Consider the following 23,899-nt stretch of genomic DNA (forward strand, 5'->3'; position numbering starts at 1 on the left):
ACACACAAGTCTTTTATTTGGGCCATGATTTTTTATATAATACTTACATATTTTTTTAAACATTAGGATTATTTTAAGTTTTTTTAAACACTTGAACATAACGTTGTTAACGTACTTGTAGAAACATTTTTCTGTGCATATCTCCTTGATTATTTGTTTTACTATAATCTTGTTAGACACTGATTATTTTTGTCCATTTTGCATCTCTTGATTAGCTAATGTGAACAAAGTCAAGTGTAAAGTAATTAGAGCAAATATTGTTCATATATCCCCTACATCTCTTCACACTTAATTCATTCTCACCTCTGACAAACATAATCATCTCATGCCCTGCTATCATCCACTATTCTTTGCTTTCCTCTCTCAGCCCTCTGTTATGAGATTTTTCTTTTTCACAAAATGATATACTTTTAATGGTCATAAGATTGTTTTACCATTTTAATTGGTTTTCCTGGCACATTCTACCAAATACATCTATTTTTTTTTCATTTCAGTACCTCTTAATTATCTCTTACCTATTTGTTCTATTTCAGGCAGCATTCCATTTTATACAGTATTCTTTGTTTATACTAGTCTTTTGATAACAATAGTTCACGTTAGCTGAGCACACACAGTAAGCATTACACGCTGTTCTACATGTGCATTAACTCAGTTTTAATGCTCAGGAAGTACATTCTAATATTATCCTTTACTTTTTCAGATGAGGTAATTGAGGTCAGTTACACTCAGTAACATTGCCCCCAAATGTCACAGAGCAGGCAGTTTGGCCCCACAGTCTCTATAGGCTCTCTCTCTCTTCTTTATCAATGATGCTTTAGTTGTGGTTCAAAAAAGAAAAAAAATGAGGTCCTTTTCAGTGTCTGATGGTGACTGTGTTCCTGCAAGGATTAGGAACTCTTTAAGAGTATTTTTTTTTTAAGTTTAAATGCTGGTCCAGCATAGTAGATAACGGTTAGAAGAGTTTAGAGGATAGGAGTGTCAGGATTAACTGGGGCACCTCTCTAGCAGAACACCTGGATGTGATCCATGTCCCCACATCTGGTTTTCAAACATGGCAGGCACAATGAGCCTCAGAAATGACCTTTAATAAAGGCCATTTCCTCCCAAGGTTGGTTTGTTTTAAAGATAGCCAAACATGATTGTTTTGATCATTTCTACTTGATATAATAATCTCACCAACACTCATGCTAGTATGGTTTTTAGTAAATTTCAGAGACAGGTTTTCAACCCAAGAGAAGTTCAGAACTTGGCCATGAATGTCCAGCCAGTAAATTGTAAACTCCTTTTTTGAACCCATGTCTTATGGTGCAAAGGCTTAAATTCTTAATTGCCCTGGGATACTACAGTGTCCTCTTCGGGCTTTGCTGATACCCTTGACATCTCTGGTGTTTCCTCTTGTGATGTCTCCACCCTGCCAATATTTTATGCACATGTTTTTGCAACTTAGCCACACTTCAGGGGGGAAGCCCTTTAAAATGAGACTTGTTCCAAAGTACTCCATTGGCTTCCCAAGTAGATATATGCCTTTTGGTTCTTTTATCTGGCTGCTGGGACAGAGATTCCTAGGAACCAATGCGTCATCAAGTCAATTGTTTTGCCCCAGTTTTGGAAATTGAACTCCCTCTACCTTCAGGTCTTCAGCCTCCATTTGACTCCCCATCATGTTCACTGAGGATTGTGGAATTAAGTCTCAGGTGAGGAGTCATACTATCCCATTTGGGAAGAGGGCTTTCTGTCAGAGGGGAAAATTTTTTATTCTTTTAAACTACAGAATAAATTATGAACTATATGCATTAGCCAATTGATTGATTTTAAAGAAAACTCATTAACACCTGGGTGGCTCAGTTGGTTAAGTGTCCGACTTCAGCTCAGGCCATGATCTCATGGTTCGTGGGTTTGAGCCCCACGTCAAGCTTTGTGCTGACAGCTCAGAGCCTGGAGCCTGCTTCAGATTCTGTGTCTCCCTTTCTCTCTACCTCTCATCTGCTTGCACTCTGTCTCTCTGTCTCAAAAATAAACAAACATAAAAAAAACTTTACAGAAAACCCATTAACAACATAGCTTTACTATGTCCTGAGTATCTTATGTCTATATTCCTATTGATTATTTTTTGAAGTTTATTTATTTATTTTGAAAGAGAGAAAGAGAGAGTGCACGCAAGCAGGGGAGGGGCAGAGAGGGACATAGAGAGAATCCCAAGCAGACTCTGAGCTGTCCTCTCCATCCATGAACCATGAGATCATGACCTGAGCCAAAATCAAGAGTCAGACGCTCAACCTACTGAGCCATGCAGGTACCACTATTCCTATTGATTATTATGTACCATGGGCATTGCAGATATTCTCTTCCCCACATTCTCTAATGAGTTAATTATAATTGGTGTTAATATCATCTAAATTATACGTATCATGAAAGTGTGAATGGGGAGAGAGAATTTCAATGAGATCAGAATGTTTTTAAGTTATAGTTTGAAGGCTCAATTTATGGCATTTCACATTCCAAGGAAAGCTTTGAATTATTTAGGATTCAGTTAACTCAGTTATATCACAGAATGATAAGCATGGCTAACCTTCACACATGAAAATTTCCCAATATCATCCTGGCCACAGATGAGCTGTATGCACGCATGTCCTTGTCTAAGAGAGACATAGGGTTCCTTAGCAGTTGCACTTTTGATTCAGTGAAAGTGCAGTTAGGCTCCTCCAACAAGACAGTTTTTCTAAGTAAGATTTTTTTTATGTGACATTTTAATCTTATTCTCAAGTTAGCTAATATACAGTATAGTCTTGGCTTCAGGAGTAGATTCCATGATTCGTCACTCACATACAATACACAGTACTCATCCCAGCAAGTGCCCTCCTCAATGCCCATCACTCATTTTCCCCACCCTGCCACCCCCATCAACCCTCAGTTTGTTTTCTGTATTTGAGTCCCTTATAGTTTGCCTCCCTCTCTGTTTTTATCTTATTTTTCCTTCCCTTCTCCTACACTTATTTGTTGTTTCTTAAATTCCACATATGAGTGAAATCATATGATATGTCTTTCTCTGACTGATTTCACTTAGCATAATACCCGCCAGTAAGCTTTTTTTTTCAATAGGAAAGAAAACAGCTGTGCACAGAGGGAGATTTGAACACTGTGTTCTTCAAAGATACCTGTGGCAGTGGTTGGGGCTGTTAGTGCTCACTGCCCTGACAGAAACTTGCTTTGGCAGGGTAGAAGGACAGTGGGCTTTGGGTGTCAGATTTTGTGTCTCTGGTGTTGACTGCAGCTTTCTTGAAAGTCAGGCTGTACTCCTTCTCCAGGGACTCCTGAAGTGGTGGAATTCTCTAATGCCTAATTAGTCTTAGTTCCTATCTTCAACATGTTTGCTGTCTGAAAATGTTCTAATATGATTTTGTTGCCTTTAGTGCCCCTGCTCTTTGGGAACCATATGATTGCAATAGCATTTCCACCCATTGGTTTCAAGGCCAGTTTTCCTGCAAGCAGACAAGAAGTTGTTTTAGTGTAGTGCTAGCACTTTTTGTCTTAGCCAACTGGTGTTCTTTTTTTTTTTTTTAAGTTTATTTATTTTGAGAGAGAGAGCCCGCATGTGCACGTGTGCATGTGCAAGGGAGGGAGAGAGAGAATCCCAAGCAGGCTTCACACTGTCATCCCAGAGCCCAACATGGGGCTCAAACTCACAAACTATGAGATCATTACGTGAACCGAAATCAAGAGTTGAATGCTTAACCTACTGAGTTAACCAGGTGCCCCTAGCCAACTGGCGTTCTTCTAAAAACACCGGGGTTCTCAACTATCCCCTGATGGGCTGGGTTGTATTTTTCTAGTTTGTTAATGTCTATTACTATTGGTAGCCATTATTGTTCATTTCAAGCATTCTACTGCCTAAGACATATTACTTAAATTTTCATAAAGTTAAGATTATACAGATAATTTCCTACATTGGTAGTGTAGCTAAGCTTAGCAATTTTTTAATAAACGCTTTTGGGATATTTTGTTTTCTTAAAAGTGTGCTAACGTCATACTTCTCTGACTATCCATCTGCCCTTCCTAAGTATGCTCTTGTAGACCCTGTATTGTATTGCTGACAGCCACCGCTGGAGAATTGCTGTCCTGAAGTAGAATAAAGATCTCAGACATGGTGCTGCTTTTATTTTTCTAGCTTAACTGATTCTTTACATGGGACTTAACATCCAGTCAGCAGCTAAACTCAGCAAAGGATTATCTTGCCATGTGTATGGTTGTAATGAATTTCCAATTTTGGTTTCTGTATGGACAAATGAGAAGCAAATAAATCTTTTATATGTAACTGCAACCTTGTCCTTCTAGTGCAGAGCTCTGTTCCAAGTTTAGACCTAGTAAAATTTTGCTGCTTATTAAAAAACACTGCATCTTCAGGGCTTTTGATTTTTGGAATTATGTATTCATTCATATACATATAAACACACAGGGATACACATCAGCCACTATGTTTTAGGTGCAATGTTTAATATTAGTTAGAAAGCCTATTTCCTAGTTGGGCTACTTCCATCCTGTGCAAATAGTACAATCAAGTTGCCCAATAGGATTACAGACTGGGAGTGCCTGGGTGGCTCAGTCAGTTAAGTGTTTATTTCTGCTCAGGTCATGATCTCGCAGTTCATGAGTTTGAGCCCTGCATCGGGCTTCGCACTGATGGTGCAGAGCCTTCTTAGGAGGATTCTGTCTCCTCTCTCTGCCCCTCACCTGCTCACTCACTATCTATCTCTCTCTCTCAAAATAAATAAATAAACATTAAAAAAAAGATTATAGCCTGGACACCCATTTTCGAAATACTGAAGCATTAACTGTGTTCTATAGTGCAATAATGTAGTCTTTTGCTATCAGATAACAATTTTCTGTGGGAAATTTGATATTGTAATCAGATGCTATGATAATACTGAAAACCTGGATAGCTATACTTCTATATATTTATGTATTCACATTAGCTCATGTTACTAATGTCCTATACTTATAGCTTCAGTCATCTTCCCTTCATTTGACAACACTGCCTAGAGGCTTACAAACAACAGTACGGGTTTATGGAGTTCCTAATGGTCTATTCTGCATTGCCCCTTTAGAGATGTCATTACATACCCACTTCTCAGGGTATTTTCCAGTTGCATTTCATTAGGATCCCTCAATTCTATGCCAATACAATGAGGCTTTAAAGAATTCACTGCAAATTATTTTGCTTTAGTGTTGTTACCTGTGTGGCTCAGCACATTACAGTGCTTTACATGTGTAACTGTTCATTGTTTAGTTTTAGTTCAGTGTTGCTATTTAGATTGGGTATATTCTAATAGTATTAGCTATTTAACTGCCTTTTGCCCCTTCAGTTCAGTTGACCGCCTGGAATTTTGTCTGTTACCAAAATATTAAGTATTAGGATCTGCCAACCATGGGATGAGTAGTTTTGGAAGTACTGTTATTTGCCATATTATGAAACCATAAGTCCATGAGTTGTTATACTGCCATTGTTGACTTAATAAAAAAAATGTACCCACAATTTTATCATGGTGTGCTCTCATTATTTGTTGAATAGTATTAATCTAAACCATAGTCACCATGATGATTCAAATCTATTTGGAAAGTCTTAGACTTTTTCCACATTAAGACAATTTTGGGTTCAAGCCCTGTGTCGGGCTCCACACTGTCAGCTCGGGGCTTGGGATTCTCTCTCTCTCAAAATAAATAAATAAACTTAAAAAAAAAGACAATTTTGCTATTCCACTGTCTTGTTTGGTTGTGAGTTATCATATTTTCCTATCTGTTGCCAGAAAATATATGTTGTCTAGTTGTTGACTCAGCAGTTCCTTTGTCCTGTAGATACGGTCCTGCAAGGATTTTTTTTTTTTTTTACCACCTGTGGTTAAATGTAGGAGTACTTTCTGTTTTTGAAGTTCTGTAGTGACGGTTCTTTGTCGAGTCTTGCCTCTGGTACTTCACTACTAGATCATTATTTAGCCCAACTATAATATGGGATCTTGTTTTGACTCCACGGTGTTACTGGAAAACTTATATCTCCTAGTGGATGAAAATATTTCAGTGGTAGGGCTAATCTCCATGTAGTTGGTATTCCTTTGTCTCTAATCTTTGTTTACATGTTTATGTGTTATACCTATACTTACTGGGCAGTTTGATCCTTTACAAATCCTTTACCTTCACACATGGCCAAGATACCAGTAACCACTATTTGGGGGCAACCTGTCAATGGACTTATAGCTAACAAGTGTCCTCTCAATTTTGTAATAAGGTTAAATGCTTTAGAAGATTAAACACCTATCTTAGCAACCCTGCTAATCAGATTGACTCTGAATAAGGCAATTAACTTAAAAAAAATAATAATCATGACATCATTCATATACCCTGAAATTCACCCTTTTACTTTTCAGTGGCTTTTAGTACGTTCATAGAATTGTGCAATCATCATTTCTGTATTGCTGTAAAACATTTTTATCACCCCAGAAAGAAGCCTTATACCTGTTAGCAGTAATTCCTCCTTTTCCTCTTTTGCCAACCCTGCTACCACTAACTTTTGTCCCTGTGGATTTGTCTATTCTAGACATTCATTTGAATGGAATCATTCAATGTGTCTTTTATATCTGACTTCTATCACTTAGCATGTTTTGGTGGTTTGTCCATATTATAGTATATCTCAGTGTTTCATCCATTTTTATGTCTGATTAACATTCCAGTTTATGGATTAGCTTCATTTTGTTTATTCATCTGTTGAAGGACATTTGGGTTTCCACTTTCTGTCTGTTAAGAATAGGTGCTATAAACATTCGTATACAAGTTTTTACATGGACATATTTTCATTTCCTTGAGTATACCTACATTTAACATTGGAATTGCTTTGTAATATGGCAACTTTATTTTTAATGTTGTAATTTTGAAAAAGTTTATGAAAGTGCCTGCACCATTTTACAGTATCACCAGCAATGTGTGAGGATTTCAACTCTTCCCTAGTCTCACTTGTTACTTTCAGTCTTCTATAAAAATAGCCATCCTAGTGGATGTGGAGTGTCTCATTGTGGCTTTGACCAGTATTTCTGTGTTGAGCAATTTTGTATGTGCTTATTCGCTATTTATATTTCTTCGGAGAAATGCTTATTCAAATCCTTTGTTCGTTAGAATTGGGTTATATGTCTTTTTGTCATTTTATTGTGAGAATTCTTTATACAACTGGATAATAGACCCCTATTGGGTATGTGGTTTGTAAATATTTTTTATTCCATTCTCTGGGTTGTCTTTTAACTTTCTTGTTTGCAGTACGTAAGTTTTTAACATGGATGAAATCTAATTTCTCTATTTTTTGGTCACTTTTGATTTTGGTGCCATAACAAAGACACTATTATTTTACACTGAGGTCTGCTCCATTTGGCATTTATTTTTATATATGGTATGAAGTATAAGTTCAACCTTATCCTTTTGCATGTAGATATACAGTTTTCCTACTACCATTTATTGAAAAGACTATCCTGTTGAATTATCTTGACACCTGTATTGAAAATCCATTGACTCTAAATTCAAAGGTGTATTTGGGGCCTATAAATTATTTTTCACTTATCTGTGTATCCTTATATCCAGGCAATACTGTCTTTATTATTTTAGTTTTATAGTAAATTTTGAAATCTGGAATTATGAATCCTTTGACTTGGTTCAAGATTGTTGGACCCTGAGTTTCCATATGAATTTTAGGATCATTTTGTCAATTGCTATAAATTAAGATCTGGAATTTTGATGAAGATCACATTTAACCTGTAGATCGCTTTGTGGAGTATTGCCACATTAACTGTTCTCTCAATTCATTAATATGGAATGTCTTTCCATTAATTTAGTCTTTAATTTTCTTCAACATTGTAATTTTCAGTATAGAAAGTCTTGTATTTCTGTTTAAAACTATTCTAAGGGCATATGGGTGGCTCAGTCAGTTAAGAATCTCTTAATTTCAGCTCAGGTCATGATCTCACAGTTGGTAAGATCGTGCCCCATGGGGATCTGCAATGACAGTGCAGAGCCTGCTTGGGATTCTCTGTCTCCCACTCTCTCCCTCTCTCTACCCCTCCTCCCACCTGCACATGTAAGCTCTCTTTCTCTCTCTCTGTAAAATAAACCTTTAAAAAATTATTCTAGGGGCGCCTGGGTGGCGCAGTCGGTTAAGCGTCCGACTTCAGCCAGGTCACGATCTCGCGGTCCGTGAGTTCGAGCCCCGCGTCAGGCTCTGGGCTGATGGCTCAGAGCCTGGAGCCTGTTTCCGATTCTGTGTCTCCCTCTCTCTCTGCCCCTCCCCCGTTCATGCTCTGCCCCTCTCTGTCCCAAAAATAAATAAACGTTGAAAAAATTATTCTATATGCTCCACTTTTATTCATAATGTTGATAACAGAATTATTCTCTTATTTCATTTTGATTATTAATTGCTAGTATATACAAGTAAAATTATTTTTTATTGGTACTGTATATTGTAAGGTTTCTGAACTCATTAGAATTGCTTCTTTTTATTCTAATAGTTTTAATGTTAGGTGGGGTGAGTTTCTTTTTGGTAGATTCCTTAGGATTTTTATGTATAAGATTATATTTCCTACAAATACAGATCATTGTACTTCTTTCTTTTTAATCTCATTGATTTTTATTTCTTTTTTCTGCCTAATTACCCTAACTAGAATCTCCTATACATTATTGGCAAGAGCAGTCTTCCTGGCCTTAGGGGAAATATACTTACCCCTAATTGCAATGATAGCTGTACAATTTTTCTAAATCCCCTTTGTCAAGTATGGAAAGTTCCCTTCTGTTCCTAGCTTGTTGAGGTTTTCATTTTTTTTAATCATGAATGATTGTCATGAAATTTCTACATTTGTTGATATGATCATGAGGTTATCTTTATTTTGTATAGTGTATTAGATTCATTCATTTTCAGATACTAAACCAACTGTATTGAGGTAAATCCAATTTGGTCATGGTATATAATCATTTCATTTCTGGATTTGGTTTGCTAGTATTATGTTGGACTTTTTTGGAACTCTCTATTCATGAGGCATTTTGCTCTGTGGTTTTCTCATTTTATCTTTGTCTGGCTTTGGTATCAGACTACTAATGGCCCCAGAGAATGATTTGGGAAGCATTTCCATCTCTTTTTTTTTTGAACATTAAACAAAGGATTGGTATTAGTTCTTTTTAAACATTTCACCGAATTAGCATGAAGTCATCTTTTCATGGACTCTTCTTTTGGGAACTTTTATAGATTAATTATCAAATTTATTTTTCTAGGTCTGTTCACAGTTTTCTTCTTGAGTCAGATTTGGTTGTGTCTTTCAAGGAATGTGTCCATTTCACCTAGTTGGCACACATTTTTTGATAGTTCGTTGTGATTCTTTTTTTTCCCTATAAGGTTGGCAATGTGCCTTGTCTTATTCCTGATCATATTTATTTGAATTTTCTCTCTCTTTTTCATGGTCACTCTAGCTATAGGTTTGTCTTTTATTATTATTGTTTCAAAAAAACCAAATTCAGTTTTCTTGATTTTCTGTTTTTTCTATTCTTTATATATTCCTATTCCAACCTGTATTATTTCCTTCTTCCTGACTCATTTGGTTTAGCTTGCCCCTTTTTAAATTTAAGATTGTTTGTTTATTGATTTGAGATCTTCATTTTTTTAATGTTTATTTATTTTTGAGAGAGAGCATGAGCAGGGGAGGGGCAGAGAGAAAGGGAGACACAGGATCTGAAGCAGGTTCCACGCTATCAGCGTAGAGCCTGATGCAGGGCTCGAACTCACGGACCATGAGATCATGACCTGAACCAAAGTCAGATGCTTAACTGACTGAGCCACCATGGCATTCTGAGATCTTCATTTTTATTACTATTTTTTTTACTTTTTGTTATATTTATTTATTTCTGAAACAGAGACAGAGCATGAGCAGGGGAGGGACAGAGAGAGAGGGAGACACAGAATCAGAAGCAGGCTCCAGGCTCTGAGCTGTCAGCACAGGGCCCAACACGGGGCTCGAACTCACAAACCGTGAGATCATGACTTGAGCCGAAGTCGGTCGCTCAACCTACTGAGCCACCCAGGCACCCCGAGATCTTCATTTTTTTTTTTTTAATTTTTTTTTTCAACGTTTATTTATTTTTGGGACAGAGAGAGACAGAGCATGAACGGGGGAGGGGCAGAGAGAGAGGGAGACACAGAATCGGAAACAGGCTCCAGGCTCTGAGCCATCAGCCCAGAGCCAGACGCGGGGCTCGAACTCACGGACCGCGAGATCGTGACCTGGCTGAAGTCGGACGTTTAACCGACTGCGCCACCCAGGCGCCCCTGAGATCTTCATTTTTAATATAGGTAACTACAGCTACAATTCTCCCTGTAAGCAATGTTTTTGTTGCATTCTATAAATTTTATATGTTTTGTTTACATTTTAAAAGTATTTTCTCATTCTCTTTATGATTATTTTTTTGACCCATTGGTTATTTAAGAGTTTGTTGTTTAATTTTCCCAAATTTGCAAATTTCCCAAATTTTATTCTGTTATGGATTTCTGATTTCATTTCTTGGTGGGAGAACATACTTTGTATGATTTCAATTCTTTAAGTTTATTGACACTTGTTTTATGTCTTAGCATATGGTCTACCTGGAGAATATTTAATTCTATTTTTTATTAGTATAGTTATCCAGCTCTCTTGGTTACTGTTTGCCTGGTATATCTTTTTATATCCTTTTACTCGCAAACATTTTGTGTCTTTGAATCTAAAATACATCTCTTGCAGATAACATATAGGTGGGTTATGTTTTTTTATCTATTTTTGCCAAACTCTGACTTTTTATTAGATTATTTTTATTTATGTTTAATGAAATAAAACATACTGATAAGGTAGGACTGATGTCTCTTGTTTTCCTATTTGTTTTCCATGTGTCTTATGTCTTTTTGTTTTAATTCCTTTTTTCTTTTACTGTATTTTTAACTTACTTTTTTCATGATTGCTCTGCTATTTCAGTTAACATCTTACCTTAAAATAATTGTTTTCAGATTAATTTCAATTGTGTACAAAATTTGCTCCACTATATCTTTGTTCCCTCCCCTCTTCTTGGTGCTGTTATTATACAAATTACTTCTGTGTGCAATGTAAACATATCAACACAATCTTCTAGTTACTCCTTTATGCTATTATCTTTAAGTCAGAAATGAGAAAAAACATTGCATATAAAAATAGATTTTTTTGTCTCTTAAATTTATTTATGCAGTTACCTTTATTCATGTTCTTTATTTTTCATTTATATGTGAGTTACTGTCTAGTGTCCTTTCATTTCTGCCTGATGGACTCTTTTGTATCTCTTATAGGGCACATCTGTTAGCACTGAATTCTTTTAACTTTTGTTTATCTGGGAATGTTATAATTTCTCCATTTCTCAAGGATAGTTTTGCTGGATACCGAGTTCTCAGTTAACATTCTTTTTCCTTCAGGAGTTTAAATATATCATCCCACTATTTTCTGGTCTCCATGGTTTATGAAAAGTCAGCTTTAACTTTCTTAGGATCCATTACATACGATGAGTTGTTTTTCTCTTACTGCATTCAAGATGCTGAAGTTACTTTGATGATTTGATTATTATGAGTCTAGGTTTGATTTGAATATCTTTGAGTTTATCCTTGTGGCATATATTGATCTTCTTACGTGATGTATAGATTAATATTTTCATCAGATTTGGCAAGTTTTGGCCATTATTCATTCACATATTCTTTCTGTCCTCTTCTCCTTTGTTTGACTCCCATTATGTTTGTTATCTTTACTAATTCTTTTTCATTATCTTATAAGAAAACTTAAGGTTCTGTGTAGTACTGGCTCAATCTCATAAGTAGTATTGTTTGTTGTTTGTTAAATATGTTTGATCATAATTACATTTCTTTTTTTTTTTAACGTTTATTTATTTTTGAGACAGAGAGAGACAGAGCATGAACGGGGGAGGGTCAGAGAGAGGGAGACACAGAATCTGAAACAGGCTTCAGGCTCTGAGCTGTCAGCACAGAGCCCATTGCGGGGCTCGAACTCACGGACCGTGAGATCATGACTTGAGCCGAAGTCGGCCGCTTAACTGACTGAGCCACCCAGGCGCCCCGATCATAATTACATTTCTTTTTTGACTCCATTATTTACTGTGATGCTTCCTATTGAGAATTTCTGGTTTGAACTGCCTTATACATACATGATATGTATTATATAATTATGTATATATTATAAGTATATATGTAAACTTATGTGTTTTTATTACATATATAATTACATATACAGTATATATATTGTTTTATTGCATTGTGATTAGTGTGGTTACTGTCCTTTTGTACATACCGAGTTCTTAATAACTTCCTTAGAGCAAGTGCCTCATTCTTTTTAAAAAATATCTTTATTTTCATGTGCTTATTCTTCCAGGCGACCTTAGAAACAACTTGTTGAGTTCTCACCATGAATACCATTGGAATTGCAGTTGGAATGGCATTAAACATGTAGATTAATTTTTGGAGAGCGATCATCTTTATAATCTTCTCCTACATGAATGTGGTATGTTTCTCCTTTTATTCAGATCTTAAGTATTGTGTATGTCTGTTCCACTTATTACCTTCAATATTTTTTCCTGGTTTCTGAAAGAAATAGGCAGATGTCTTAGGAACTGAGATTCTGTTGGGCAAAGTAGAGAAGATGTCATCTACATAGACTAGATTCTTCAGTATAAAAGGTCATACAAAACATTTTTTTTTCAATATAATGGTACTATTTCTTCCACATGGCCCTAGAAGTCTGCATTATTTATAATGTTCCATATCCTTGTTTTGTACAGAGGTGGTTTCTAATATTAGGAAAACTATGTAGTAAGCCCTTTGTTTTTTAGTGCCATCAGCATCCCTTTGACCCTCTCCTTTCCCATTTAGAAGTGCTTCCTCCATCCTGCTTCTGGGAACTCAGTGCTCATTGTTTACAGGATATGCACCCATTGAAGACCTCCATGGCCTCCAATATAAGGCTAACTATTTGTGTTATCACTACAAAAGTGTAGAATCAGAACGGTTAGAGTCCTGTTCCCACTTGATGGTTGGTTCTGTTTCCATTTTAAGAGCATCTCTCTGAGAGGGAAGCTAGAGAACATACAGGATTCTGAGAGGGATTTGAACTTAGATCCTATGAGAAGCATCATAGGAATTAGAGCTGTTTAGATGGTGGGAGACAATTCCTCCGGAATAAGGAGTTTGATGATCTGTTTCCAGATCTTTTATGGAGTCGGGAACGGTTGATTTTTGCTGCTTTTCAAGGCAGTTCTAATTAATGCCTTCAATGAATAAACAAATTTAAGAACTGTCCAAAGATGAAAACATTCTTGGAAGTGATAACCTAGTGGTTTCTATGACCACTTGGAATAGAATTTGAGAATTTCCCTGCATGTAATGAGATACTGGATTACATGCACTTAAAAGTCACATTTATTTCTGAGATTCTGACTATCTCAGTAAGGACAAATGCAACTATTATTGTGTGCCTACTTCACATGTTCCCATTCAATAATTACTACAACTTTTTGAGCATCCCAGAGAGGTAGAATAAATTTAAGGCAACTTATCTAATTAATGGCAGAGTATACTTCTTTTACCTCTCTCTTCTAGTGTATCTTAATTTATAGTAGTGATTCCTTAAGTTTGTATAGCACTTTATCATTTAGAAACCTTTCACAAGCATGGTTTTATTTGACCCTTTGGTAAAATCGGAAGAACAGATGCCACATGTCTGTTTTATAAGTGGAAAAACATAGGTTTAGAAACTTTTTTTTTTAAAGTTTACTTCTTTTATTTTGAAAGAGAGAGCAAGAACGGGGTAGGGGCAGAGAGAGAGGGAGAGAGAATCCCAAGGCGGCTCCACACTGTCAGCTGAAATCAAGAGTTGGATGCTTAACTGACAAAACTACCCAGGTGCCCCAGGTTTAGAAACTCCTTGAGTTTCTGTGGAGCAAGAGGAATCTAGGAGAATGTTCAATATAACTACCATATTTTGCAGTTGAGGAAACTGCTTACCATAAGTAAAAATCAGGGTATTTTGTAGGTATTCTTTGATTTGTGTTGGGGGAAGGGAAGGTCAGGCTAGTTGATTTCCTGGGGGTACAGAAGTGTTATGTTGCTTTTATCCATCCTTTAGTGTACGCTTGATTAATGCCAACCCACCACATTAGATTAAGTGGCGTTTTAATAAACATTGTTCAAAGGCACTAAAGGTTTAAGGAGAAAATTTGAGGCTTTAGGGAGCAGGCTATGGAAGATATTTTGGGTCATGAGGTCCTTCTTGGTAGCCCTGAAAGCATTAAGTATTTCCTGCTCCAGGTTCAAGGGACACCTGGGAAGCAGGGCAGGAGAGAATGGTTTATGTTGTCCATTTGCAGTCATTCTAGTATGGTTGGGAATGAAGCCCCAGCCCTTGCTGGGAGCTAACTAGTCTCTCACTCATGAGTCTGTGACATAGGCTCAAGAGTGATGGCTCTCTTGAATATAGCATGGGTTGCAGATTTAGCACCTCAAGAATGGAAGGACCTTAAAAGTCTCCTATCCAAACCAGCTTATTTCAATTTGATCCTAATTTGAGTTCTTTTACAATATACCCAATAAGGGATGTACGGGTGGCTCAGTCCGTTAAGCATCTGACTTTAGCTCAGGTTATGATCTCACAGTTCGTGGGTTCCAGCCCCACGTTGGGCTCTGTGCTGTCAACACAGATCCCACTTTGGATTATCTGCCCCCCCTGCCCCTCTCCTGCTTGTGCACCCTCCCAAAAAATAAATATTTTTAAAAAAGATTCTCTCACTCCCTCTGCCCCACTCACATACTCTCTCTCTCTTTCTCTCTTTCTAAAATAAGATAAATTAAAAATAAACTCTTCTTAAAATATAAACAAATTAATAAATAAATAAAATATACCCAACAAATGGCCTTTTAGCCTGTAGGTAACTATAATCAGTGACAGTTATGGGGAAGTCCTTCCTAAGTCAGTTTGTCTCTTTCAAGACCTCTGCAGTATTGAGCTAAAATATATTTTTCCGCAGCTTCAACTTAATCAGCATATTTGTATTGTACCCCAACTTAAGAATATTGCTTTATTCTGTCTCCTGCATCTTCAGTTTCTTCTCTGCTGCCTATTGAGCTGCCAGGCACTGTGCTGGGTGATGGGGATATGGAGACGAATTAGACACAGTTCCTGCCCTCAGGAGTTCTCAGTCTAGTGAGAGAGTTCGACATGTACACAGATAATTACAACATATGGTATGCTCTACAATGGAGGTATGTACAAGATACTATGGGGTTCAGAAGAGAAATCATTTGATTGAGTGGGGAAATGCCTGAGGTTGGAGGAACTGATGCTTAAGTGGATTCTTAAAGGAAGTAAAGGTTGGCCAGGCAGAAAACAGAGAAGGACCTTTTAAGCAAAGGCATGGACACTGGAAATAGAATGATGAAATGGGGGAACTGCAAGTAGTTCCTGAAATTAGGTTAGAAATGTAAGCTGAGAATAGATCCTAATAAGTATTCATACATGAACTTTGGATTTCGTTTGGAGCGTTTAAGTAGGGGATGCTTTTGAAGGTCACTTTGGCAGTACTATAGAGTATGTTCTGGAAGATTTTCAAACCTGGACAGGGAGATTAGTTAGAAATACACCATAGTAGAGAAGATGATAAATGATCGAAGGCCAAAAGGATTGGGAGTGGAGAAGAGGGGATAGACTCTTAAATAAGAGGCTATAAAAACATGGACAGTTCTAGAACATGGAAAAATTAAGGTGGTAAAGAGGGAAAAATTAGGGCTCTCAGACTTTGGCAAATGTGCGTCCACCTACTTCCATTCCTGGCCTTGTTGAGATCCTCTCATGTTTACCTTTATTATGTTTATGAATGTTTATTTATTTATTTTGAGAATGAGAAAGTGGGAGTTGGGGGGAGGCAGAGAGAGAGGGAGAAAATTCCCAGCAAGCTCTATGCTGTCAGTGCAGAGCCCAACGTGGGGCTCCATCTCACAAGCCGTGAGATCATGACCTGAGCCCAAATCAAGAGTCAGACGTTTTTCTGACTGAGCCACCCAGGGACCCCATCCTCTCATGTTTTTTAGATGGGCATTGCTATTGATTTCTTTTGGACCAGAGCTTGACTGTACAGATTTGATAAGTTTTGTTCTGGGATGGCAACTGTATATGAAATGTTGATTCTCAGAAAGACATCTGAACAGCTGTAGACCTCTAATAGTATTACTTATTTCCTTGCCCTTCTCATCAGTAGTAGGTTTCCCTCACCATCACATTGTCTCCCAAAGTCAGAGAGGAAGCTTTTCCCTCTAAAACCCACTCAGGGGAGAAATGGCCCTAGTTGTGACTGTCTCAATTGTTTTATTGTTTGTTGAATGAAAAAAATGAATCATCAACAGACATTAATTGGGCACCTGCTCTGTAATCTCCATGGACTCAGCTTAGGGATTTTACAACGTTTGTGGTTACATCTCCAAGTAAAATATATCCAGTAATCAAAAATCTAAACATATTCAGTATTCATTTCCTGTTTTCTCAAAGCAATATAAAAATGTTCTGTGGACAGTTCTCCACCTAAGGCTCAGAGTAGTGACCTTAGGGATTCAGAGAATGGATTTCTGTGACTAGAATGATTAATAGGAGATTATATTTAAGTAGACCTTATGTATTTTCAATGGACCTTATGAGTAGCCATCCTAGAAGGCAGTAGGGGGAAGAAGGATTGGGAGAGGAAGCTCTGAGTAGGACGGCAAAGCAGTACGTAAGAGTCTGGGCCTTGGGACTAAATATCCTAGGCTCAAATCTCCTCTTAAACTCACCAGTGTGGTATTGAGCATGGTTTTTCACCTCTCTGGGACTTGCCTTTCTCTTATGTAAAATAGGGGTAATGGTCTTTTCTGCATGTAAAATGGGGGTAATGGCCTTTTCTGTGATGATTTGGATGGGGATGGGGGTAGGTGTAAGGATTTAATGGGATTATTGTACATTTCTTAGAACAAGTCTGGAATGTGCCAGATGCTATTATCAACTGTCGTTGCCACTAATAATGATGTTGACCATGTCTGGGATTAAAAGAAGATAGTTAACCAGAGGTGCTTATGTTTTACGTTGTCAATGAGGCTCTTCGGGTGTGAGAAAGAAAGGGAAACTAACTGGCCTGAAGGTTTTCAATGGTATGTTAGTATGAAGTCAACTCTCTACCTTCTTTTTCTTCTCTGCCAAATAGGTTGGGAAACCAGATGAATTTTTCCATGCCCTGATCACTAATCTATTGCCTTTGCTCTTATTTCCAAATAGAAACCTGTTGAAAAGTTGTGTTACACCTGAATAAAGGTTATCCTAAAAATGTAGAAAAATGCTTTGGAGTTGGTCAAAACTGGACTTGAAACCTGACTCAACTGCTTACTAGCTGTGTGATCTAAGACATGTTACTTAACCTCACTGAACCTCAGTTTTTTCATCGAATATAATAATTAATTTGCAGGGTTTCTCTGAGGATATTTGTGAAGTGTATGTCATAAGCACTAAGTCATAGCTGTCATTGTTAGTTCTTGGGATACTCACCACGTGACAGAAACAACAGCGGGCCCTGGTGGCTGGGAGGACTGCATGGATCCAACCTCAACCTGGAGTTGTGCTCTTCTGAAGAAATCCTACTCGGATGGATATAATACAACCTGCTAAGTGTCCTCGCACTTATCAGGTTGTATTATCATTGTCCGTGTCTATGGCTCTCGTCTACCAGACTCTAAATTCCTTACAGGCAAGGACAGTGCCTTGTTCATCTTTGTATTCGGTGCCTAATCCCGTGCACATTGTAGGCCTCATTAAATGTTTGTTGAATGAAAAAATGAATCATCAACAGACATTAATTGGGCGCCTGCTCTGTGATCTCCATGGGCTCAGCTTTTCCCCGCCAGTTGCCTACAACGTCCAAGCTGTCTTCAATATGCTTTCTCCTGGAGCTTACTCCTATCTTCTCACTCTTTTGCCGAGGACTTTTCTGTGTAGTACAAAGATAGCAGATATACTTCATCTCAAGTACCATCTCCAATCGGTCAATAGTACCTGCCTCGATTATGTTTCACAAAAAGGATGCTGAAGCCAGGTCTCACTCAGTTCAGTGTGAAAGAGAGTTATAACTAATTAGCTATGTTTACTGAAGGTGGGAGAAGGGGGAATAGCAGCCTAAGTGCCGCATATATATCATATTTAATATGTTTTCCGTGAAATATTCTGTTTCCATGCCTGTATTTTAGTCTTGGCTACTTGCAGATGTTGCATGCCTGCTGCTGCTGCTGCTGCTGCTACTACTACTACTACAGTTGCTGCTGATTGCTCCTTGGGTAGGACCAAAGTGATCATTGATCAGAAACTTCATCCTCACAGTCTGGGGGTTGCTCCTGTGGCTGGTATTCACAGTTTCCCCTTTCAACTTTACCTCAGCTATCCCCTTACCTACAGTGAAAGGTAGGCCTCCACTTTCCGTTCACCACTCAACAGGCTCCTATTTCCTTTTCCTTCTTTAGTATGATTAATGACTCTTGTTCCATGAGAAGCCTTCTTTCTGGTAGAAGATGTGACAAATAGAGTACAAGTTAAATGATTCCGTCAGGGCGCTACAGTGAGTCGTATAAGCTGCCCTTTAATGTGGGAGAAAATGGAGTATGCTTGCAGACTTCAGGGCAGGAAGAACAGAGAAGGAAGTCATTGTTGATGGGGGAAAGAAAGACACTAACAGATGGAATAAGTTCCTGAAAAATGATGGCAGAAGGGAGGGTGAAACCTATGACTCTAAAATAGGGGGAGAGAGAGCACCTCAGATGAAAGGAATTACCTCCTCGCTGGAGCATAGGGATAGGAGTTAGGAGAAACATGTGACAAGGGTGTTGAAGATTTGTAATTGTTGATGTGGATGATGGAGAGGAAGCTGACAGGATTATGGGACAGGGATTATGGGACAGGATTATGGGGACAAATAATCCAGGAACAGGATTATGGGGACAAATCCAGGGACAGGATTATGGGACAAACCAGAGTCCAAGGGATATTTGGGCCAAAAGGCTAGAGTGGGGCCTTTCAGTCTATTAAAGTGAGATACTATTATATTAAATTATATACTAAATTAAAGTAAGAAACCAGAAACTCGAGAAACTTTAAAGTGGTCTTAGGCCACCCGTCACAAGTAACTTGATTGCCTGGGACTGACCTTTATTGGTTGAGGGATGGACAGCTAGCAAGAGAGGGGCTACACAGAAATGAATTTGAAACTCCAGACTATATGTGGAAGGAAGTTAGATCAGAAGTGAGCTGAAAGTCTGTGAATGAAAAAAGGCCCTAGTGTGATCAAGATGGTTGTTGGGTAGTTGGAAATTGGAATAATAGAACCTGTAATCAGAGAGTGGATTTTGAAACATTAAGATTGCAAAACCAGAGTGGTCAAGGTAACTTGTGAAGTGAGGTTGTCAGATGGTCAGTTACATAAATACTGAAGTGACCCGGGACTATAGCAAAAGCCAAGCTGGGAATGAACTCTGGAGGCCAGGTGTAACAGGCCTTGATGCCTGAGGAGTGATTTAGAGGTTGGCACATGGCAACTGTGCAGGTGTAAGAGAAGAAACGATGTAGTGGGATAGTTGTATGAGCCACGGAGGAGCGGTAGGGATCATTAGAAGTTACCAAAACCATGATCTGCACATTGCTCCGAGGTGTTGGCTTGCAGAATGCCTAGCTAAAGTGATCCCCTCCTCTATCGGGTGCTTGCTCTATACCCAGCACCTTGCTGTGTGCTAACCATTTACCCCGTCTGGGTCTGTCACATATCAGGTATGAGAAAATGAGCAGCATTCCCGAGCAAGGACAGCTAGGGGAGCTGCTGGCCCTTTGAATTGACAGAATGCTGTGGCCGTGTCTACAGACTGGTCAGCTTGAAGTGGCATCAAAAGATTTCTTTTCGACCCAAATTTTTCCTTGACCTTGACCTAACTTTATCCACGTGGTACAAGTTTGTGTTGGCTGTTCCATAATGTACTTTGACTTCTGAGTCTCTGACTTGAGGAGTATGCTAGAACTGTCCTTTAAAAAACAACAGGCACAGCACATTAAAAACACAGATTAATTAACTAGAACAAGGGGGCCCTGTTACATAATTGAGCTTTTAAGATAAAGGATAGACAAAAGAAAGCTCCCATCAGTGTGTAACAACAGCACTTTGTGACAGCCACTCTAAGGTCAGGATACATCTAGTTTAGTGGCCATATTGTACATATTCCCTGTTGTTGTTGGGAAGAAGGGCTGGAAATTGATGCAGAGAGATGTCCCTTAGGACTTGGAATGTAAAGTTTAGGAGAAGAGAATCTCCATGAATCCTGTGACACTGCATGTCATCATTTTTCCTCTGTTATAGTCTTTGAATGAGTCAATATTTCAATGAAGGGGTAGAGCCCTTGAGACAGAGTTCCCAGGCCCTTAGACCGTACGTACATCCCCTCCTTTGGGGCCGCTTTATATTTATTCCTCAGGAGGATCTGGTAGAAGACTTCGTGTGAGGAAGAAGAAAAAGAAAGAAGCAGAGAATCACTACAGCCTGTCTTCATATCAGCTTCACAAAGCACCACTCAACAGAGGGCTTACTCTCTTGAGACTCCAGACCACAGGTTGCTCTTTTCAATTGCACGTTTGGCCCTCTCAGCTACTTCCTACATTCAGAAATTGTACTGTATGTGCATGTATGAACTATCATTTCCCATAAAGACTACTCCGTGTTCACAGCAAAAAAAAAAAAAATCCCTAAAATAAGGTATAATGCTTGTTCTGTTAGGTTTCCAATAGTCACAAATTGCTGGATCTCCACTGCTGTAATACAGGCCACCAGAGATGAGTTTGGGTTTCGGAAACAAAGGACCCCAGCTTCCTGGAAGGAAGGCAGTCGGTTGACTTGAAAGTAACCCCTATCCCTGCATTCTTATTATTTCTTTTTCCTTCAGCCCCTTGACTAAGATACCACTGATGAAAGCAAAAAAGCCATACTTTCCCCTTCTGCTGGCACTTTTCTGGCCTACGTATATGCCTTTAGGAGTCACTCTCTCTTTATCAGCACTTCCTTCTTCCCATCTCTTAAGACCCAGAGAGTCATGAATGCTAGAGTTGGGGTTGAACTTGTCACACCTACCTCCTGCAGTTGGGGAATACTAATGTTAATCAGCCTGATACCCACTTCCACCTGATAATCATGGCAGCCACTGGAGAAGCTGTAGCTAAGGCCAGCAACCGTATGGACCCCAGCCCCAAGACTCACTCCTGATGTCTCAACTGATTGTGAAAAACTAGTAGGAGGGCTTGCCCCACCCCAGCCCCCTTCTGAGTTGGTCATCAGAGATCAGGACTTGTCTTAGGGCCTATGTTACATAAGTACAGATATCTCATAAACAGTATCAGGAGTCCTGGTTACCTTTTATCTCTCTTGGGGATGGGCAGGATAGGGCATAAGGATAAGTGGTAAGTCTTGTGCCTTTCAAATATATTCCCAGTGATTCCTCAGGACACCCTTGGTCACACCATCTGGTGCCTAATCCTGGGTCTCGCCTCTTCAAAGCTTTCCTAGTGTGTTCCTTGCTCTCACTAACCACCTTTTATTTCCTGCCCCATCCTGATGGATTTCAGCAGGTGTTTTTTCTTTTCCCTTCCTTAGGCCGTCTGTAACAGCCTTTCATCTGGGAGGAGCCTTGTGAATGAGTGAATGAAACCTCAGTGAGTGTTTACAATGACACCCATGTTTTTCTATGGATATAAGGAGAAAGAAGGCTATGAAATGCCATCATGGAGTAACAAAAATTTGACATTTTAGTGGATATTGGACCTAGAAGCCTACATGAATGAAGGAAGCAAACCTGAGATTCTGATGTTTGTGAGTGAAGATAGGAGTGAACTCCTTACTGCTGTTAGTAATGGAAGAAGAGAGGGGAGAAAAGTGAGGGAGGTCATACAGTCCTTCACTTCAGTGGAGGGAGTGCTGAGACTTGCTTCATAAACCAGTAACTTATTAAGGTGGATTGGAGAGGAATTGTTGCACTGCACTATTTCTTTTGCTGTTTGTGTGAAGTCACTGCCAGGCACTGTCCTCAGGTAGAGCTGCCTTTGTGGAGGTTTCTGTTGACCCCTAATGAGAAACAACCCAGAACAAGGTTTGCGACTTAGAACTCTCTGGTTCAGTGACAGAGTTTTAAAGAGGTTGAGGACAGAGGAAATAGCACAAGTAGTACCAGATAGCCTAGTTTTTCTTATTGGATGGGCGAGGTAGAGGCAGAGGGCACAGTGATTCTAGGCAACTCCAAACCCCTGGTAAGGCATTAGGAAACAATATAATGAAAGGTTAGCCCTTAGACCTATTGATTTGTCATTCCCCAGAGCGTGATAGATTATCTAAAAGAACAAGGAGAGCTGCTTTGGAGAAAAGTTCTAAAAGATTCTTTCAGAGAACAGATTTAAAAGATGGGGAGCTTCCTGTTATGTAATATGGGCATTACAGCTTTTAAAGACTTCTGTTCCAAATAGCCAAATTATGGAAAGAGCCTAAATGTCCATCAGCTGATGAATGGAGAAAGAGATTGTGGTTTATATATACAATGGAATACTACCTGGCAATGAGAAAGAATGAAATAATGGCCTTTTGTAGCAACGTGGGTGGAACTGAAGAGTGTTATGTTAAGTGAAGTAAGTCACACAGAGAAAGACAGATACCATATGTTTTCACTCTTATGTGGATATGGAGAAACTTAACAGAAGACCATGGGGGAGGGGAGGAAAAAAAAAAGGAGGGAGCCAAACCCTAAGAGACTCTTAAAAACAGAATAAACTGAGGGTTGATGGGGGGGCGGTGGGAGGGAGAGGAAAGTGGGTGATGGGCATTGAGGAGGGCACCTGTTGGGATGAGCACTGGGTATTGTATGGAAACCAATTTGACAATAAATTTCATATAAAAAAAAATAAAGACTTCTGTTCCCTACCTAGATCATGGAAGTTGACACTAGTATCAGCCTGTGGCTGCATAGGCCAGTATTAACATAGAAGTATCGTGCTCTTGGAGAGATCCTGCCACTCTCTTGCTTTGACAGGTGTTCAGCTGCAATACAAGTCCAGTGTTTGAAGAAGGAAAGAGGGCAACAAGCCTTCAGGGGACAACAGTGTGGTCTTCTAAGTGAAGATAGCAACAGAAGAGATCACGGACTTGGCTGGATTGGGCTGGGCTTGTTTGTTTGTTCAAAATTTTAAAAATACTTTTTTTCTTGACCATAAAAGTAACATGATCATTGCTGAAAAATGAAACGAAAGGTATAAATTAAAAAGTAAAGAACACCTATAATATTATAACCAAGAAAACAACTCAGCATTTGAGTGTTTCCCTTTGTTCTTGTAAAAAAGAATGTGTGGAACACAATTTTTAAGGTTTTTTTTTTTTTATTCCAGTTAGTTAACATACAGCACTCTATTAGTTTCAGGAGTGTGACTTAAAAACAAAATTGACATATTGTATATGTTGTTCTCTAACTTTTTTCATTTGAAAATAAACATATTTCTACATCATTGGCATTCTTTGAAAACACAGTATTTTTTTTTTACAGGGCTGTTGTGTTTTTTTTTTCAATATATGACGTTTATTGTCAAATTGGTTTCCATACAACACCCAGTGCTCATCCCAAAAGGTGCCCTCCTCAATACCCATCACCCACCCTCCCCTCCCTCCCACCCCCCATCAACCTTCAGTTTGTTCTCAGTTTTTAAGAGTCTCTTACGCTTTGGCTCTCCTCCACTCTAACCTCTAAAACACAGTATTA

At 38.7% G+C, this 23,899-nt stretch overlaps 1 long non-coding RNA gene across 9 annotated transcripts in view; it reads left to right on the top strand.

Annotated features, from left to right (window-relative positions):
* LOC124525445 (uncharacterized) overlaps positions 1–23,654 on the top strand; it is a 59,668-nt gene extending 36,014 nt beyond the window's left edge. For 4 of the 9 annotated variants that reach the window (XR_006965510.1, XR_006965508.1, XR_006965502.1 and 1 more), the window contains 3 exons: positions 12,447–12,575; positions 15,169–15,328; positions 17,061–22,688. This is a non-coding gene — a long non-coding RNA (uncharacterized LOC124525445). Of the gene's footprint in view, positions 1–12,446; positions 12,576–15,168; positions 15,329–17,060; positions 22,689–23,179 lie in introns of those variants that run through there. The other 5 variants (XR_006965509.1, XR_006965507.1, XR_006965506.1 and 2 more) reach the window with 5 other exon arrangements.
* The last annotated feature ends 245 nt before the right edge of the window (positions 23,655–23,899 follow it).

This window comes from Lynx rufus, unplaced genomic scaffold, assembly GCF_022079265.1.
Source record: "Lynx rufus isolate CCGP_SWC_20201006 ecotype Redwood Valley unplaced genomic scaffold, mLynRuf1.p SCAF_42, whole genome shotgun sequence".
In the NCBI taxonomy this organism is placed as follows: domain Eukaryota; kingdom Metazoa; phylum Chordata; class Mammalia; order Carnivora; family Felidae; genus Lynx; species Lynx rufus.